At 41.1% G+C, this 18337-nt stretch overlaps 1 long non-coding RNA gene across 2 annotated transcripts in view; it reads left to right on the top strand.

Moving 5' to 3' along the window:
• Positions 1-2583: 2583 nt before the first annotated feature.
• Positions 2584-18337, top strand: part of LOC309619997 — a 273721-nt gene continuing 257967 nt past the window's right edge. For both annotated transcript variants that reach the window (XR_014239356.1, XR_014239357.1), the window contains exon 1: positions 2584-3071. This is a non-coding gene — a long non-coding RNA (uncharacterized lncRNA). The remainder of the gene's footprint in view (positions 3072-18337) is intronic.

Below are 18337 nucleotides of genomic sequence, written 5' to 3'. Positions count from 1 at the left end.
CCCATACCTACATCGCCCTGAGGTTTACAGTACAAGGCAACTTCATAGTCAAAAGTCAACGGTGAGATTTTTTTTTCTAGTTTGTGCCCTTCAAGTGACTTTCAATCTTTACCCTCAACCATAAATAAGAAAACTTTCATGTAAGGGAGGAAATCTTTGCATCTCAATAAAAAACGAAGGGTTTTTTTAACAGGTACCTTCACATATTTGAAGCCAGCTCATTTTGTCAATTTTTTTTTCTTTAAATAAATAGCATTTGCCTGAGTTTGGCCTTATGGGGTCTGGAAGGGGGCGGTCCAGAGTAAATATCCGAGATACTGTGGTTTATAGTAAGAACTACGTATTTGGTCTTCATCCCTGTTTCTGGTGTAGAGCTCCCTGCTAACCAACACCCTTAGAATTTGCTGTGTTGGAGCTCTTCAGGTGTGTTTTGTTATGTTAATGAGGTGGCTTTATTTTCTTGCCCCTACTTCACCTGTGGATGGGGGCCGGTTTCCAGGGGAACCAGCCAGGGGAGGAGAGGGTTGGAACTTCTACCTCCACCCCTGGACCTCCGGGGAGGGGAGAGGCTGCAGGTTGAATCAATCCCCAGTGGCCGATGATTTAATCAATCGCACCCGTGCAACGAAGCCTCCATAAAGCCCGAGAGGTCCGGGCTTGGAGAGCTTCTGGGTTGGTGAAGTGTTGGCCGCTGGGAGAGGGCACAGAAGCTCGCGGCCCTTGCCGTAGCCTTGCCTCTACGCATGTTTTCTCAGAAACCGGTGAGTTAGGTCCTTTTGTCATCAGTTGGCGCTCCAGTAAGTAAAATGGTCCTGTGACTTCTGTGAGCTGAGCTGCTCTGGGGGTGGGGTCGGAGGGTCGTTGGAATCAGCCACCTTTACCCGGCTTCTCAGAAGCACAGGTAACAACCTGAACTTGGGATGGGCGTCTGAGTTGTGGTGGCGGAGGGGGGAGTCTGGGGGGGGGGGGACTGAGCCCTCAGCCTGTGGGGTCTGATGCTTCCTTAGGCAGAAAGTGTCAGAACTGGGTCGAACTGGGTGGTGGTGAGGACCCCACGCCCCAACTCTGCACTCACACTGGCGTGGGTGACCACACCCCTCTTCCTACCTCCTTGAGGCTGCTGTGTGCTCTTCCCCTTCTTTCCTAATCTCCTTTTCCCCCATACCTACATCGCCCTGAGGTTTACAGTACAAGGCAACTTCATAGTCAAAAGTCAACGGTGAGATTTTTTTTCTAGTTTGTGCCCTTCAAGTGACTTTCAATCTTTACCCTCAACCATAAATAAGAAAACTTTCATGTAAGGGAGGAAATCTTTGCATCTCAATAAAAAACGAAGGGTTTTTTTAACAGGTACCTTCACATATTTGAAGCCAGCTCATTTTGTCAATTTTTTTTTCTTTAAATAAATAGCATTTGCCCGAGTTTGGCCTTATGGGGTCTGGAAGGGGGCGGTCCAGAGTAAATATCCGAGATACTGTGGTTTATAGTAAGAACTACGTATTTGGTCTTCATCCCTGTTTCTGGTGCAGAGCTCCCTGCTAACCAACACCCTTAGAATTTGCTGTGTTGGAGCTTTTCAGGTGTGTTTTGTTATGTTAATGAGGTGGCTTTATTTTCTTGCCCCTACTTCACCTGTGGATGGGGGCCGGTTTCCAGGGGAACCAGCCAGGGGAGGAGAGGGTTGGAACTTCTACCTCCACCCCTGGACCTCCGGGGAGGGGAGAGGCTGCAGGTTGAATCAATCCCCAATGGCCGATGATTTAATCAATCGCACCCGTGCAACGAAGCCTCCATAAAGCCCGAGAGGTCCGGGCTTGGAGAGCTTCTGGGTTGGTGAAGTGTTGGCCGCTGGGAGAGGGCACAGAAGCTCGCGGCCCTTGCCGTAGCCTTGCCTCTACGCATGTTTTCTCAGAAACCGGTGAGTTAGGTCCTTTTGTCATCAGTTGGCGCTCCAGTAAGTAAAATGGTCCTGTGACTTCTGTGAGCTGAGCTGCTCTGGGGGTGGGGTCGGAGGGTCGTTGGAATCAGCCACCTTTACCCGGCTTCTCAGAAGCACAGGTAACAACCTGAACTTGGGATGGGCGTCTGAGTTGTGGTGGCGGAGGGGGGAGTCTGGGGGGGGGGACTGAGCCCTCAGCCTGTGGGGTCTGATGCTTCCTTAGGCAGAAAGTGTCAGAACTGGGTCGAACTGGGTGGTGGTGAGGACCCCACGCCCCAACTCTGCACTCACACTGGCGTGGGTGACCACACCCCTCTTCCTACCTCCTTGAGGCTGCTGTGTGCTCTTCCCCTTCTTTCCTAATCTCCTTTTCCCCCATACCTACATCGCCCTGAGGTTTACAGTACAAGGCAACTTCATAGTCAAAAGTCAACGGTGAGATTTTTTTTCTAGTTTGTGCCCTTCAAGTGACTTTCAATCTTTACCCTCAACCATAAATAAGAAAACTTTCATGTAAGGGAGGAAATCTTTGCATCTCAATAAAAAACGAAGGGTTTTTTTAACAGGTACCTTCACATATTTGAAGCCAGCTCATTTTGTCAATTTTTTTTTCTTTAAATAAATAGCATTTGCCCGAGTTTGGCCTTATGGGGTCTGGAAGGGGGCGGTCCAGAGTAAATATCCGAGATACTGTGGTTTATAGTAAGAACTACGTATTTGGTCTTCATCCCTGTTTCTGGTGCAGAGCTCCCTGCTAACCAACACCCTTAGAATTTGCTGTGCTGGAGCTTTTCAGGTGTGTTTTGTTATGTTAATGAGGTGGCTTTATTTTCTTGCCCCTACTTCACCTGTGGATGGGGGCCGGTTTCCAGGGGAACCAGCCAGGGGAGGAGAGGGTTGGAACTTCTACCTCCACCCCTGGACCTCCGGGGAGGGGAGAGGCTGCAGGTTGAATCAATCCCCAATGGCCGATGATTTAATCAATCGCACCCGTGCAACGAAGCCTCCATAAAGCCCGAGAGGTCCGGGCTTGGAGAGCTTCTGGGTTGGTGAAGTGTTGGCCGCTGGGAGAGGGCACAGAAGCTCGCGGCCCTTGCCGTAGCCTTGCCTACGCATGTTTTCTCAGAAACCGGTGAGTTAGGTCCTTTTGTCATCAGTTGGCGCTCCAGTAAGTAAAATGGTCCTGTGACTTCTGTGAGCTGAGCTGCTCTGGGGGTGGGGTCGGAGGGTCGTTGGAATCAGCCACCTTTACCCGGCTTCTCAGAAGCACAGGTGACAACTTGAACTTGGGATGGGCGTCTGAGTTGTGGTGGCGGAGGGGGGGGGGGAGTCTGGGGGGACTGCGCCCTCAGCCTGTGGGGTCTGATGCTTCCTCAGGCAGAAAGTGTCAGAACTGGGTCGAACTGGGTGGTGGTGAGGACCCCACGCCCCAACTCTGCACTCACACTGGCGTGGGTGACCACACCCCTCTTCCTACCTCCTTGAGGTTGCTGTGTGCTCTTTCCTTTTTTTCCTATCCCTTTTTTGTCCCCGTAGCTTAGACCATTCAAGTGTTATTTTTGTTGGTTTTACAACTGAGTTGGTTTCTCCAAAGTTTGCTTCTAAGACGGTGGGGAATTGGATTTAAAATAAAATGTTGTTTTTCATGCTCATGAGAAGGCTGCGATCCGAATTGCATTAATCAGCTAGTCGGATCAGCGGCTGGTTCTCGGTGTTGAAAGGAGCAGCTTGATAGCTGTGGCAAAATTACATTTCATTTGCTGCAGCCGTTTCAGAGTTAATAAAAGCTAAACAAGGGCTAGATTGAAATGGAAAATGAATAAATGCTGATGCAGGAGGAGCGCCTCCGAGCTGAGACTCAGTCGGTGAGCCTTTAAACAATTCATCTGAGACTCAGTACTCATTATGGAAAAGAAAATGTTCAAATGCACTAAGATGTGGAATGAAAAATGAAAGACCTGTTTTTCGTTTTATCTTAATGACAATCTGTGATTGGTTTTGTATTTAAATACATATATATGTTAACATACTTAACCTATTAATATCCTATGCTTGCATATCTAAATATATACATCTATAATTTATATACTCTGTAAACATTTATATATATACATGTTTGTATATCTATAAATATATCTATATGTAACATGTATATAAAATTGATATATAAACATCATTATATATAAACCTAAAATGTTAAGTATGTTAACATATTTGTTAATGTTTATGTATATGTATATACAAAATGAAATTTTGAGCCATCATCTTATTATTCTTTCTATTGTATAAAAGATTGCAAATAAATTGTAAGTAAACTTAACAAGGGGAAGAATGTATACATACGTAGATCATTCACAGATTCAGAAGCAAGTTCTTTAAAGATTTAGGAAACTCTGAATTACTGTGATAAGACTCCAGGCTTGTTGAAAGCCGTTCAGTTGGGTGTTCGATTCTTTAAGACTACCTCTTCCGTAATGGCAGCTTTTGCACTGAGGAATGACCCAATCCCAGTAGTCCTTTGGAAATATTCGTTATCTACGTTTTGAAATTCTAGGAGTTGCCCACCATAAAGTTACAAATTGTCGCATTTGAGACAGGCTATGCAATCAACACAAGCTGAAATAAATTGTAAAGTCATTTCAATGTATTGGAAATTGATCGATTTCAAAGCAAGCAGAACATTGAGCTAGATCATGATCTCTGAAGGTACCATATATAAAGAGTCATGTTTACTCTGGAAGGAAACATACAAAAAAAAACCCGATTTGGACCTTTTTACCAAAAAACCATATGAAAATTTTCCATTTAGGACTATCTGAGCTGACCTTTATGCCAGCTTGGTATATTTTATTGTGGATAGCTTGGTGTGTCCTACACGCTCTTTATTTATTTATTTTTTTAAATAAAGTTTATTTTTGGCTGAGTTGGGTCTTGGTTGTGGTGCATGGGCTTCTCATTGCTGTGGCTTCTTTTGTTGCGGAGCACAGGCTCTAGGCACGTGGGCGCAGCAGTTGTGGCGCATGGGCTTAGTTGCTCTGCGGCATGTGGGATCTTATTGGAGCAGGGCTCAAACTCCGTGTCCCCTGCATTGGCAGGCGGATTCTTAACCACTGCGCCACCAGGGAAGCTTCTACACTCTCCTTAATGATGTTTTTTGTATTCCCCTTGATCTGTTTTCATACTTATTCAGCCATCTAGGTTCTTATAATGCATGGATATGGTGATTAATTCACAGCTTCCAGAACATCTCTGGTATTTTTTTATCTCCTAATAATTTTGCCCTTTGGTTGGATACTTAAAAGATACTGGAGAGGAAGAATTAGTTAGCATTTTGGAGCTGAGCTATCCAAGGGTCACAGATTAGATTAAGTTTTGAACCTTACAGCTCTGGGTGGAAAAATTCCTAAATTGATGAAATTCTCTTGGCATTTTGGGCAGATGCCTGCAACAGCAATTTAATCCTCCCTTTATTTTGATATCAAAGAGCAGCAGTGATTATAAGACAAGACTCTAAGCACAAACTGACTACAAAAACTAGGCTAGATTAGAAGAATAAACAACAGATGATAGAAAGTATGGGTTACATTTGGGTAAGAAATGCTGTATAGCAAGCAATTGACTAAACTGATGTTAGAAAAATGCAGAAATAGAAAAGAATAGAGCATTACGTAATTCTGAAAGGTCTGACCAGCATGGGATGGTACCATTATGAACAGAAATCATGAAATTAGAGAGATACTAATTTGGGTAAATTTAATTGGGTAAATGAAATTATTTTAAATTTTCAAAAAATTGATGGAGCAACTACAAAATGGTGGTTTATTTTGGTAATGACCAGTTAAACATGCATGCCTTGTTTTCACCATCTTTGAAAAAACAGAACTCTTTCTTTTTCATTCTGTCTCTCTCTCACGAATGATAGTTCACTTTAAGACCTGTTAGCAGTATGTTTTATATTTTCCTCTTAAATCTTCATAACAATTCTTCATGGCTTCTGAAGACAAGGTCTGCATGATACTACAGTGGTGAATACATGTTATTTGTCTAAACCTGTAAAATTCACAACAGCAAGAGCAAACCCCGATGTAAACGATGGACTCTGGGTGGTGATAATGTTTCAGTCAGTGTAGGTTCATCAGTTGTAGCAGTTACACCATGTGGGGGGGATGTTGATAATGGGGGAGGCCGTGTGTGTGTGAGATATGGGAAGTCTCTCTACCTTCCTCTCGATTTTGCTGTGAACCTAAAACTGCTCCAAAACAGTAGTCTATTAAAAAAAAAAAAAAAAAAAAAAATGGAAAAGGAGGGTCCCTCTTGTTCCAAATGACAAATGGAGAGGAAGGTGGATTTTGATCCACACTCTGAGCAGTTATTTCCATGCCACAGGAAGTATACTGAACACGATTCTGCATTGACTAGAAGGTCCTGGTTTGGTTATTATTTCAGGATGCACCAACACCAGTTCAGCATGCCTAGATACCAAGGCCTGTCTACAAATCCTCTGCATCAACCCCCCAAAAAATCTCAAAAGAGCTCTCCCCCAACTGCGAGGGCCCTGGTCTTTGTACCTGGGCCCCAAGCAGAGACTCCTGGGAGGGACGCCCTGGTCCCTTTCTCTAACAGGTGTTGATCAGAGACAGCGTCCTCCAAGATTTTTCCATCCCTTTTCCCCCAAAAGGATACTTGCGCGTACAAAAAGGTATTTCGTTAGTTCTAATGGTCCACTCAGCTTACAGCAACCTTGAGTGTATCACAAAAGACTCACTTATTTCCTTGTGTCCCTTTCACAGACAAACGGACGTTTGCTCCCCTTGCATGAGCATTACTCAGAAGTCGTTCAAGTATAAATGAAATGTTACCCCTGTTATTTTGTCCTGTTATCAACAAAGCTGAACCTTTCCCCAGTGTGGTCGCATTCAATTTTTGCACCTCATTAATTTCATGTAATCCTGTATATACGGTGACGCCTGTGGGGTTTCCATTCTGTCCATCAAGTGAAATAGCATAGGACTTTGCTCCTAATGGTAGATCAACTTGGATTCTAGGATGGGCAGTTCAGTTTGTGGTTGGCGAGAAGGTCATTGTGATTGGTTACAAATTCAGAATGCCCCGAGCCATTCTGGAAAGGACGATGTTCCTCATAATGATAACGACCTCCACTTTTATTTTATCGTATATCCGGAAGTATCATAAAGGGCTGAACGACTCTGTAACTACAAGTGAATATGAGAATCATTTCGCATAGGAGTGAAATGTGTCAGCGGTTTAACAGACTCAATTTAGAACAGGAACTGAACAAAAACAGTTGCATGGGAAAATGATCGGGCTGGGCAAGAGGTCATTACACAGTGTGGGAGTGATCCATGGGTTCAGGAGAGAGATTTTCTCACAAGCACTGAGGAAACTGAGATGAACAACAACAAAAAAAAGTCCGCTAGAAATGAGACTTGAAAATCAAAGAATATGAAAATAGGAAGTCTCTAAGAAGTACTGACTGATGCCATTTCAATCTGTAACTGTAAGGATACTCTGTGTCCATCAGGAGGAACCCCTGTCCTGGTCAGCTAAAAACAGGGATAGAAAACCTAATCAGCCAACAGTAACCATTTCATGCATGAGTTTCCTTTACTAAACCATTGTTTTTGTTGAGACTAGATTAGGTGTTCGAAATCTGGTCCTGTAAGAGTTTGGTTCACCTAACAAACTTTATGTTCATGGGCAAAAAAATCAAATGATCATTTTCTTTGCCATGCGAGTTTGCCCACTTAACTGATGGAGAATGTAATGCTTTTAGGTTTCCTTTAATATTCTAGTTGCAGTGAGAGGCCTATGTGGTTAATATGCTAGCATTCTAGTCTTGTTTATCCATCTTGGTCATGTTGAATTTCCTGTCTCTGTATGATGCCTCTGCAGTCACCGTGCAGGTGTCTGCATCTTCATGGTTGAGGACCAGCTCCTGTAAGATAATACAGTCAGTTCTTAGGAAATATCCAACATGCACTCTTAGGTCATATCACTTGTTTATGTATTTTTACCCTTTGGAATGTCTTTGGTTCACTATATGAAACAAACAAGGGAACGTGTAACGAGGCATTGATGCGTTTGTTCATGCAGCCAAAAATCCTATATTGCTTGCCAAAAAGTATCACTCAAATGCAGGATTCAAGAGTTACGTTCTCTACCTGAGCAAAGGTGGCAACTTAGCAGATTGTGTAGCTAAACTGTGCTTAAGTTAGAAAATTCTGTCCTTTTTCATATATGCATTATATTCAACATTGTTTAAACAGAAAATATGTAATTCTCAAGTGCACGCAAGTAATTCAGTTGGGTGGTAACAATTCATTGCTGTTGGTGAGTACTTCTTGGTGAAGATACAAATATATAACACATCAAGTGCTTTTATATGTTTATAAAATATATTCATATATTTATATATATATTTCATAAAAGATGTTTCTCCGTGAACGTGGCTCAATGCATCTGTGAAAAATAAATGGACCATTTGTGGGTGGGTCCATCTCTGAGCTCTCTATGCAAACACCTTACTGTACTGACTACTCTAAATCTTAAAATTATGTAAAGACCTTCAACTTTGTTTTTTTAAGTTTTGTTATCCCCAAAACTGGGATAAGCATGAATAGTCTTTATTTTGATTCAGCTCAAATTTATTTGCTTTTCATATTACTCTAGACAGATTTACCAATGTTGATTCTTAGGTATCTATTGCATTGTGCTTATTAAAATTTTTTTCAAATATTTTATTTAATCTGACCTATCTAAATGAAATTATTTTCTTACTCATTTGGATGCAAGTCCATCCAACTTCGAAAATATTCATAATATGATTCTCAGCTTTGTAATCTGACCCTTATTTTAATTTATTTTACTTTTTTAAAATAGAGGTAGAGTTGATTTATAATTTATATGTTTCACGTGTACAACAGTGATTCACAATTTTTAAAGGTTATACTCCGTTATTTATAGTTAATATAAAATATTGGCTATATACCTTGTGCTGTACATTGTATCCTTGTAACTTATTTTATATCTAATAGTTTGTACTTCTTACCCCCTCCCCCTATCTTGCCCCTCCCCCCTTCCCTCTCCCCACTGGTGACCACTAGTTCTCTATATTTGTGAGCCTGCTTTTTTGTTATATTCACTAGTTTGGTGTATGTTTTTAGATTCCACATTTAAGTGATATCATACAGTATTGTCTTTCTCTTTCTGACTTGTTTCACTAAGCATAGCACTCCAAGTCTATCCATGTTTTTTCAAATGTCAATGTTTTGTTCTTTATGGCTTAGTAGTTCATTGTATATATGTACCACATCTTCTTTAGCCATTCATCTGTTGAAGGACATTTAGTTTGTTTCCATATCTTGGCTATTGTAAATAGTGCTGCTGTGATCATTGGGGTGCATGTAGCTATTTAAAAAAAAAAAAATTGAAGTATAGTTGATTTACAATGTTAGTTTCAGGTGTACAGCAAAGTGGTTCAGTTATACATATATCTATCCTTTTTCAGATTCTTTTCCCAGCTAGGTTATTACAGAAAATTGAGTAGAGTTCCCTGTGCTATACAGTAGGTCTTTATTGGTTATCTATTTTATATATAGTAGTGTGTATATGTTGATTCCAAACTCCCAATTTATCCCTTCCCCTGTTCCTTTCCCCTTTGGTAGCCATAAATTTATTTTCTAAGTCTGTGAGTCTCTTTCTGTTTTGTAACGTATTTTAGATTTTACATACAAGCGATATCATATGCTGTTTGTCTTTCTGACTTACTTCACTTAGTATCATTTCTAGGTCCATGTTGTTGCAAATGGCATTATTTCATTCTTTTTTATGGCTGAGTAATATTTCACTGTATCTATGTACCACATCTTTTTAATCCATCATCTGTCGATGGACATTTAGGTTGCTTGCATGTCTTGGCTATTGTAAATAGTGCTGCAGTGAACATGGGGTGCATTGTATCTTTTCAGATTATGGTTTTCTCTGGATATATGCCCAGGAGTGGAATTACTGGATCATATTGGTAGTTGTATTTTTAGTTTTTTTGAGGAACCTCCATACTGTTTTCCATAGTGTGTAAGGGTTCCCTTTTCTCCACATACTTGCCAGCATTTGTTATTTGTGGTCTTTTTGAGGATTGTCATTCTCACAGGTGTGAGATGATATCTTACTGTGGTTCTGATTTGTATTTCCCTGGTTAGTGATGTTGAGCATCTTTCAATGTACATGTTGGCCATCTGCATATCTTCTTTGGAAAAAATGTCTATGAATAATATTTAAAAAGAGAAATTGAGTTGCAATTTACATATATGTAGATAAATTTTTATATATGCAATTTATATTTGCTATTTATATGTGTGTGTATAAAATACCCTGACATACATGTATAATCTTTTTTTAATAAATTTATTTGTGGCTGCGTTGGGTTTTCGTTGCTGCGCACGGGGTTTCTCTAGTTGCTTAGAGTGGAGGCTACTCTTTGTTGTGGTGCGCGGGCTTCTCATTGCGGTGGCTTCTCTTGTTGCGGAGCATAGGCTGTAGGCATGCAGCTTCAGTAGTTGGGGCACATGGGCTCATTAGTTGTGGCTCTTGGGCTCTAGAGCGCAGGCTCAGTAGTTGTGGCTCACGGGCTTAGTTGCTCCGCGGCACGTGGGATCTTCCCAGACCAGGGCTCGAACCTGTGTCCCCTGCATTGGCAGGCGGATTCTTAACCACTGCGCCACCAGGAAAGTCCCGTGTATAATACTTGTAGAGGCACTTGGTCCACTCCTACTGGTACCTTAACTTTAGATGTATCAGTAAAGGTCCAGGTCCAGTGAGGATAACAAAAACCTCCCTCTGGGTTTCCGAAGAGGACTGATTAGAGAGACGCTCCATAGCTGAAAGCACCAAACGGGATGAGTGAGGTGGGATGACACCACAGGAAGAGGCTGCCATCACTAGGACCGGCACGGTCTGTGAAGTCGGGGCTCAGGCAGGACTCCGAGGAGATGGTGTTGCTGGCCCTGCTGGTGCATCTGAGTGTCCACGATGGGCGTGTCCTAGGAAGTCGACCTGCCAGAACCAACGCCCACGCTTGGGCAGCAAAGAGCGAGAAAGACACCCTTTGGTTTCTCCTCCCAACTTTCAGGTTCCCTTTAGTGCCTGCTCTCCTATAACGCAGGAAGACGCTTGAAGGGCAAGCCCTAGTCTAATCCACCAGGTGAATTCAAGGATTGCAGATGAGCTTCACGTAGACCAGTTGGCCCTTCTCACTGGATGTCAATCCACCAGCCAGGTCCTCCACTTAGATACCACCCGACAAGTTGGGAAACCTCAGTACTTGAAAGAGGCTGTCTCCCGAGGTTGTCACTCACCAGAGCTGGAAGTTTGATTGGACAGCAGGTTGAGAAGGACAGCTGGGCAAACAAGAAGTAGTTTAGTTTCTTCCATATCTTGTTCTAGAAGTTTTGGTGCTATCGAGATGTTGCTCCATGTAGGACAGTGGTGATTTTCCTGAGTTAACATCCAGAACAAATCTTACTTTTTTTTCTTTTTCTTTTTTTATTTATTTTTTGGCTGCGTCAGGTATTATGTGTGACACACAGGATTTCTTTGTTGAGGCACGCAGGATCTTTCGTTGCAGCGCACGGGCTTCTCTAGTTGTGGCACATGGGTTTTTTCTCTAGTGTGGTGCGTGAGCTCAGTAGTTGTGGTGCGTGGGCTTCATTGCCCTGTGGTATGTGGGATCTTAACTTCCGCGACCAGAGATCGAACCCGTTTCCCCTGCATTGGAAGGTGGATTCTTTAGCACTGGACCACCAGGGGAGTCCCCAGAAAAGATTTTTTTTTCCCTAATACATTTATTTATTTTATTTTTGGTTGCATTGGGTCTTCATTGCTGTGTGCAGGCTTTCTCTAGTTGCAGTGAGTGGGGGCTACTCTTCTTTGCACTGCACAGGCTTCTCATTGCAGTGGCCTCTCTCGTTGCGGAGCACAGGCTCTAGGCTCATGGGCTTCAGTAGTTGTGGCATGAGGGCTCGGTAGTTGTGGCTCGTGGGCTCTAGAGCGCAGGCTCAGTAGTTGCGGTGCATGGGCTTTGTCGCTCCGCGGCACGTGGGCTCTTCCCGGACCGGGGCTCGAACCTGCATCCCCTGCCTTGGCAGGTGGATTCTTAACCACTGCGCCACCAGGGAAGCCCCCCCAGAACAGATTTTAAAAGCTGTGCTCAGAACCTCTCTCACTGCATGTATGGGGAGTCCTGGCCGCTGTCTGTATCACCATCCCCAGATACTCCCAACACCCCTTCGTCTGAAAAGCCTCTGGACTTTTCATAACTTTAGATGCTGTGGTTGGTGGGGTCCCTGGAAACGATGGCCGCTTCTTTGCCATAGTTCGCTTTTTTCCCCGTTAATGTCTTGCTTGTACACAGCCCAGGGAGGGAGCGGTGGGAAGAAAAATTACCAGTTGAGTAAGAAGGTGAGAGTTTGTTTTCAGGGCGCTGCTGGGGAACCTGAATCGCCAAAAAGAAGAAGAAAAAGCATTCAAGCAAATGTCTAAAAAGGAGGTTTTCAAAGCAGCTTTATTAATCTGCAGGGTTCGGAGCAGACAGACATCCTTTGAAGGGTCCTTCGGAATGTCTGAAAATGTTCATGTTAAAGATAGCAAAACAGGATAAAGAAACTGACAGTTGGGAATAAATGTCTTCCACTGATGAAAGAAATCCAGTTTTGAAAGGAGATGGTGGATTTTCATCTCTCTCTCCTGCTGCAGTGTTCTGCATTTGATTTCTGTTAATAATACTCTGACCCCACACATTTACAGGTGGAGCCTTGTCTGGTGACTGACAGTTTAGATGGTTCATGTTATTCCCCCCCGCCAACCCGAATTCTGATGGATGCTTTTCAGAGTCTCATTTTGAATTCAGGGGACATTAGGTTTGTTTTTTTCCTCTGAAATCTGCCTTCTGAGAAAGGTAGTGATGGAGAAATGGATGGCTGGAGCTCTGGCTCAAAACACAGCAGTAGCTGTCATCATTCCTGTGCCCCTGAAAATGCACAATCCATCCCGCATTGATCCAGGGAAATTAAATTTTGTTTGCACACAACTTTATAAAAGAACAAGCGGCGATTTTGAGCTATCTGCAGGTTACATGCTCATTTGCTGGTTGAGCTTTTCCATCAGCCCCTTTAATTTACAATGCATCGCTCCTCACCGTCAAAGCACAGTGTTTTCAGGTGTAATGAAACTGCCTATCAATTAGAAAAGGGAGAAGTGAGATACGGGGATGGTGGTTCAGTTCCAGGAATCTATGGTTGCCATCACTAGATGATGCATCACGTCTTTCTTTTAAATATCCCTCTTGTTATAGTTGATCCTCGTTGAATTCTTGCCTCTTCCTCCAGCAAAAAGTGTTAAGATTTTATAAGAAGGTGAAGATTTCTTCTCTGGAATTTTGTGGGGAAACAATGTGGTCTGTGTTAGTCATGTGTCCCAGGGTAAAGAAAGCATCTTAGATGTATTTGTTACGGACTTCCCCGGTGGTCCAGTGGTTAAGACTGCGTTTCTACTGCAGGGGGTGTGGGTTCCGTCCCTGGTCGGGGAACTAAGATCCCGCATGCTATGTGGCATGGCAAAGAAAAAAAAAAAAAGTGTCTGTTTAAAAAATATAGCTTCCATAGAGGTTGAGATTTTTCACAATCGAACCTCAATTTTTCTTTAAAATGTAGGACCTTGTCTTACGAAACCTTGCTCAAAGAAAAATAAAACTTTGTTGAAAGAAGAAAGCCATTTGATGAAAATATGCCTTGCGTGTAGCAGAAGAGAGCTTTTTCTTCTAAATTGCACATCACAATGTTATCCTACATAGAAATTATGTTCCCTTTAATTCCACAGTAAATTTTTGTGGCCAGGGTATTAACAGTGAATAATACTGCTACTGGCATAACCTTATCTACAAGGACAAAAAGAAAGAGGGTTTCGACTAAACCATCTGACAAAGAGGGTAGAATTGGAAATGCCCAGGAATTTGGCTACATCGGAAAAAGTGCACTTCTGTCATTGATTAATGACTAACCAGGTGGTTATTACAATTAAAGTGTCCCTAATTTGATGCAGTAGGTGAAAATCATTACTAATAACGGTAATCTGAACACCTATGGAATTCTATTGGGACAATTCCTTGAATTGTACAGAATGAAGAAAAATAACTCAAGATTCCTGCTCTTAAAATGGTCAGTCTCCTGCTATATTTAGACCCCATAGGGAACAAATAAGGTCCTAACTCTGCCGTGGAATGAAAGTCACCATTGATTAACAGAGGAGCAGGGAGTAATTACATCTGCTTCAGAGGGAAAGAGCTCCCCATGAAAGGAACGAAACTGAGGCAACATCGTTTCCAGTAGGTCTGAGAAGCAGAAGGCAGATATCTCATTTCAGAGCAGGCTGTGTCTCTAAGGAGTCGTGCTTGTCACATGAACAAGTAGGAAAAAAAGATGTTAGAGTGTTGAATAAACTCTGAGCATCAATTACATACAGTGTGATTCTGAGGCCGCGGAACTCAATTATTTCTGGGGTCTACAATTCTCTCTTCTCTCCCGATTTCCATGTGCCTTGAGTATTAGACATGGAACTATGAGGGATGGTCAATACACGATTGACAAGCCTTTCCAGCTTTTCAAGCCTTAATTGCCTCCATGAAATGCCACAGATTTAATTTTATATGGCCTTTTTATTTTAACAGTTAAGTAACTTTTTTTCCTGATTTTTAAAAAAAATTTTGGAGTAGAGTTGCTTTATAGTGTTATGTTAGTTTCTGCTGTGCAGCAAAGTGAGTCAGTTATACATCTAGCCACTCTGTTTTGGATTTCCTTCCCATTTAGGTCACCACAGAGCACTGAGTAGAGTTCCCTGAGCTATACAGTAGGTTCTCATTAGTTATCTATTTTATACATAGTATCAATAGTGTATATAAGTCAATCCCAATCTCCCAGTTCATCCCACCACCCCCCCTTTCTCCCTTGGCCTTAAAATTTTCCACATCTGGGCTAATTCCCAGGTGATGAAAGCAACTTTAGAATTCCCACAGCCTCCTCTAATAAACAGTAGAAAATAGGAAAGTCAGAATCTAGATAGATAAGTAGAAGAAAGAGGTATTCACCACCTTTCAGATTCTCTCATCTATTTATGAGAGCTAGTATCCTCAATATTTTAGAGCCTTAAATTCATTAAGTCCTAATACATCCCGTATTAGGGGATGTATTAGGACTTAACACATTCCTTTCAAACATATCTGTAAAATTTTGGAGGCTTGATAAATTCTATTAATGTTCAATTTTATTAGGGTTGATAATTTTCGTGAGTGTCCATTAAATTCTAACTGGTATTCACCCTCTCACATTCTTTTTTTCCTGGTCAGAATAAAGTTCTTAACACGCCAGATTGTTTCCTCTCTAGTATTCGTCAGGGGCAGAAATTCTAGCCGACAGGCCTTCTAGGGTTTTTGGCATTGATCATATTACTGGATACATAAATATGCTTAATCCTTGCCTGCGTCCCAGGTGCAGAAAAAAAGCTGAGTGTGTAACCAACTAATTGTTTTTCTCCTGAGAAATAATAACAACAGTAATGTAGAGGAGTGATAATACTAAAAGCACAGGAAAAACAAAAGGCGTGATAATGCATCTACGTGAAAGGGGAAAAATGCTGCTTTTTCATTTATTTTTGAGTGAAAACATGGAAAGCAGACATTAAACATACAGGTGTTTGCAATAATGGATAAAAGCACGAAATGAAGAGAATCCTGAGCTTCCCAAGGTCAAGTGTGTCCAGTGCAATTTCTTCTTTTTCCTTTTCTTGTCTTGTGGCCACACTAATGAAGTCATACAACATGAGAAGCAGGAAGTGGCCTTTCGTGTTTTTGAAGTACCTAGAGACTGAATACGTTCCTGTCATCTCTGCAGGAATTGAGACAAATCACAACAATTTTTACCGTGAAGAATGGTGGTTTGCTATAAGATGAAAGCAAGGAGGCATTTAACACATGACACTATAAATCTGAATTTAAAGAGCTTCAGTATCCTTAGTGAAAACACAGGGTTCACATTGCCTGTTTAGATACACTTTGCACAATAAAATCATGAGGGTTTCATTGATGCATTGAGAACTTAAAGTTTCTTGATTTTTTTTTTTTCCCGAATTTAAAATATTTTGTAGTTTTGGGGTTTTTTGTTTTGGTTTTTGGTTAGGTCACTGTTAGTAAAATGTTTGCTGTTTAAGCTGGCGAGAAAAATCCTTAGGCAGTGTTAGCATATTTGTGCGGCAGATAAAATGTTTAAGTAGATTTTAGTTCCTAGAGCTCTATAGTAAGAGCCATGATTTAATTTAAACTATCAGTACAATATTGGTGCACAGACAGAAAACATGGATCATGGCAGAGATAAACGAATCTCAGAAATTGCACCTAGCAGATGTCAATCTTTTTTTTTTTTAAGGAGTCTTTTTAAATTGTTTTATTTTTGATTGTTTTGATTTTTGATGGGGATGTGGAGTAATGAGAATTTGCCTTCACCCAGCTTTCTTGAATTTTAACATTTACCTAATTTTGGTGCATTGGTAAAATCTAAGGAATTAACTTGGGTCCAATGATGTTAACTAAACTATAGGCATAATTCAGATTCTACTATTTTAAAATCAGTGTTTTTTTTTCCATTCTGGGATGCAGTCTAGAATCTCACATTATATAGTTATTCGTCTTTCCTTAGTCTCCTCCTAACTGGAGCAGGTCGTACCTCTTTCCTGTTCTTTTGTGACCTGGATGCTTATGAAAAGTAATGGTCAAGTATTCTGTAGAATATCTGTCGATCTGGGTCTGTCGGATGTTTTGCAGTTTGGAAGTATGTAGAAGTCAAACTCAAGGAGCTCCCAATCCTGAAAGTTGGAAAGAGGTGGGCAACAAAATAACAAGAGTACTGGCGGATACCCCATAGAGTCATGTAAAAATCAGTTAACTGAGTTCACACAGCTGTAAGTCACTAATTTAATTAATAAATAAGGGATAGCTCTACCTTACAGAAGAATTTCAATTCCTATGGGAAGGATGAGGAAAGTATACAATCACTATTAGGCAAGTACCACGGAAATAGTTGTAGCCATTATCTGCCAATGGCTGGTTAGAATTATTGGGCAGAAGTTCAAGGTGGTCTCCAAGTGTCTGCCACAGATCCATATTAATTGCAAAGAATAACTTTACCAAGGTGAAACCCCACACACAGCAACTTGATCCGGTCATCAAGGTTAACAATGACAAAGATGTACTGAGAAGAAGGAAACAGCAACCCTTGGATAGTATTATGAGAAATTCTTAACATTAAGGGGAAGAAATACTATAACCTGCTAATGGAAGTGTGACTTAAAACATGCACATCTCTGCTAAAATTGAAAATGGGTACTTTATACCATAGTACTCTGCAGTTATAGCTCTAGGTATATTACCTTAAGACGGTCTTACTCATTTGCAGCAAAGAGATGAAAAAATAAAATGGCGTTCATTCCTAACAACTGTGTTCATCTAACAAAGAGTAAAAGCAAACAAAATGTTCAAGAGTAGAATATGTAATGCAGGGGGACACAATTAACAGTTAAATACTGCACTGTATTTCTTATACATGAACACTGACAGGTGTAAGATGCATTAATCAAAAAGTTGCCTGTACGGCAGCATACTGTATAATTTTTATAAAGTATAGAAACTGTAGATCATTTGTGGTTATAAAAGTTTATGGTAGGAACCTAACATAGGAATGGAGAAGAATACCCAAAACATGCCTGTTTTTGGTTGTCCTTTGGGCAGGGGTAAGCCTTAATGAGGTTGAGAAAGGTCATAAAGTAGATAGGGAATTTATAATATCAACATTCTATGTATTACAGAATTGAAAAAGAACTTTCTGTAACCATTATCATTAATACTGTTCTTGTGTTTATGATGCTGGTTTGCAAGGGGTTATATATGTACATAATGTGTATTAGATATAATGACATTGTATTATGTCCAATATGTATTTTATCTAACATGTATTATATAATGCATACAGTATACCTGTGTATTATTTATATCTAATATGTATTGTATATAATACATATTATACATGTATATCATTTACACTAGAATTATCCCATAATCAACTGAAGATACTTTGGAAAGTACAGGGGGAGGAAAAACAACTAAGGTGTTTGCACATCACCATGCAAGAACATATGATGTCTGTTCACAAGGGTGCAACAGCTGTGCTTGTGATGTGTTAATACCCTTTGCATGCTTTTCATCTCAATCATATCTGTCAATACATGTATATACATAGAAGTATATATATATTTCTCCCTAAAGTACATTGTGACAGTGGG

This window comes from Balaenoptera borealis, assembly GCF_965194805.1.
Source record: "Balaenoptera borealis genome assembly, chromosome: X".
Taxonomy (NCBI): domain Eukaryota; kingdom Metazoa; phylum Chordata; class Mammalia; order Artiodactyla; family Balaenopteridae; genus Balaenoptera; species Balaenoptera borealis.
Note: the sequence above shows the minus strand (reverse complement) of the source record. Positions and strands in the feature narration are given on the sequence as shown.